General features: G+C 44.9%; 1 pseudogene across 1 annotated transcript in view; it reads left to right on the forward strand.

Annotated features, from left to right (window-relative positions):
* Positions 1–2,500, forward strand: part of LOC139928272 (far upstream element-binding protein 3-like) — a 23,644-nt pseudogene that overhangs the window by 13,015 nt on the left and 8,129 nt on the right. The window contains exons 7-10 of the transcript XR_013505065.1: positions 7–16; positions 633–642; positions 750–850; positions 1,000–1,140. The product of XR_013505065.1 is annotated as a far upstream element-binding protein 3-like (transcript). The remainder of the gene's footprint in view (positions 1–6; positions 17–632; positions 643–749; positions 851–999; positions 1,141–2,500) is intronic.

The raw sequence follows: 2,500 nt of genomic DNA on the forward strand, positions 1-2,500 counted from the left end.
ATCCAGTTTAAAGCAGGTCTGTTCACATGAATAATCCAGTTTAAAGCAGGTCTGTTCACATGAATAATCCAGTTTAAAGCAGGTCTGTTCACATTGATAATCCAGTTTAAAGCAGGTCTGTTCACATGAATAATCCAGTTTAAAGCAGGTCTGTTCACATGAATAATCCAGTTTAAAGCAGGTCTGTTCACATGAATAATCCAGTTTAAAGCAGGTCTGTTCACATGAATAATCCAGTTTAAAGCAGGTCTGTTCACATGAATAATCCAGTTTAAAGCAGGTCTGTTCACATGAATAATCCAGTTTAAAGCAGGTCTGTTCACATGATAATCCAGTTTAAAGCAGGTCTGTTCACATGAATAATCCAGTTTAAAGCAGGTCTGTTCACATGAATAATCCAGTTTAAAGCAGGTCTGTTCACATGAATAATCCAGTTTAAAGCAGGTCTGTTCACATTGATAATCCAGTTTAAAGCAGGTCTGTTCACATGAATAATCCAGTTTAAAGCAGGTCTGTTCACATGAATAATCCAGTTTAAAGCAGGTCTGTTCACATTGATAATCCAGTTTAAAGCAGGTCTGTTCACATTGATAATCCAGTTTAAAGCAGGTCTGTTCACATTGATAATCCAGTTTAAAGCAGGTCTGTTCACATTGATAATCCAGTTTTGGATGTTGAACACAACTAGATTATAAAACCCGCCTTGTGCCGTGTGTGTGTGTGTGTCTGTGTGTGTGTCCGTCCTCCAGATGATGGCATCAGTCCGGAGCGTGTTGCCATGGTGATGGGTCAGCCAGACCGCTGCCAGCATGCTGTCCACCTCATCAACGACCTCATCCAGACCGCACAGGTAACACACACACACACACACACACACAGAGTTCCTTCACAGTCTGAATATTTGCTCAGTACTAAGGGAACTGGACTGCTGGACCAAACCATATAAACACTTTGTGTGTGTGTGTGTGTGTGTGTGTGCGTGTGTGTGTGTGTGTGCAGGAGCGGGACGGGTTCGGCTCGGCCATGCGGGGCGGGCGGGTCAGAGGTCGTGGGGACTGGACCATGGGCTCTCCTGGTCCGCTGCAGGAAGTCACCTACACCATCCCCTGCTGACAAGTGCGGCCTGGTCATCGGAAAAGGTACGAGACACAAGCCCCGCCTCCCACACAAGCCCCGCCTCCCACACAAGCCCCGCCTCCCACTGAGTCTGACATAGTTACTGTGCGGGTCAGACGTGATGAAGTCACAAAACACTCTGCCAGCTCAGTCTAGTTGAACGAAAACATTCACCAGCAGAAATTATTTTTGTCATCGTATAGCAAAACGGAGAAATCAGCTGATCGGCTTTTGACTAAACAAACATTTTAAAGGTTCATATTCTCTCTGTCCAGAGTTTTATTTTGTGTCTTTCTGTCCATTCAAAGCTGTGTGTGTGGTGTCATGAATCAAAAACACTCTCAATCCATTTCTCCACGTTCATTTTCCAGCATCTCTCTGAGCCTTACCAAGAACAGGCCGTTTTCTGTCGCCGTGTCTTTAAGGCTCATTAATATTAACGACCCTCCGTTCCGATCGGCTAACCGTTTCGAGAGCGAAACGTGAGACGCCGCGGCCCGGCGGCTACAGGTAGGGAAAACTCTCCGGTAATAAACGATGACGACCGCTCGACCGCTTTGAAAAAAACACTTTGTTAGTCTATTATTTCTTACAGAAATGATAATGAGCGAACCTTTGTGACGCCGCAAAGTTACGGAAGTCCAAACGGCTCGTTTAGAGGCTCGCTTTTCTAATATGGATTGTGTGGATTTAGTTTTGATACTTTCACCATGTTTAGATACACATCCAACTCCTTTATCATCACAGAGGAGAGGGAGTCCTGTTTACATGATGTGGAGCTTTAAAAGAAATTGTATATTTTAGTTGTCTGTCCCTTTAACAGCCAGCTGATGACAGACCTGACAGACTGTTTCTGTGCTGCTCAGCTCCCAGCCGCTGCTCTGTCTGTTCTGTCTGTTCTGTCTGTTCTGTTCTGTCTGTTCTGTCTGTTCTGTTCTGTCTGTTCTGTTCTGTCTGTTCTGTCTGTTCTGTCTGTTCTGTCTGTTCTGTTCTGTCTCTGTTCTGTCTGTTCTGTCTGTTCTGTCTGTTCTGTTCTGTCTGTTCTGTCTGTTCTGTCTGTTCTGTCTGTCCTGTCTGTTCTGTCTGTTCTGTTCTGTCTGTTCTGTCTGTTCTGTTCTGTCTGTTCTGTTCTGTCTGTTGTGCTGCAGTGTGTTTCTGAAAGATTTAAATAAAAAGTTGTATATGAGAGGAGAAGAGAACAAAAGGGAGAGAGAGGTGGAGTCCCATCAGCCTTCACTGCTCTTTAAAACCTCTTCAAAACTCATCAACCATTCAGCTGTGTGTGTGTGTGTGTGTGTGTGTGTGTGTGTGTGTGTGTGTGTGTGTGTGTGTGTGTGTGTGTGTGTGTGTGTGTGTGTGTGTGTGTGCTCTGGGAGGTCGAGAG

The sequence above is a fragment of the Centroberyx gerrardi genome, chromosome 8, assembly GCF_048128805.1.
Source record: "Centroberyx gerrardi isolate f3 chromosome 8, fCenGer3.hap1.cur.20231027, whole genome shotgun sequence".
Classification (NCBI taxonomy): domain Eukaryota; kingdom Metazoa; phylum Chordata; class Actinopteri; order Beryciformes; family Berycidae; genus Centroberyx; species Centroberyx gerrardi.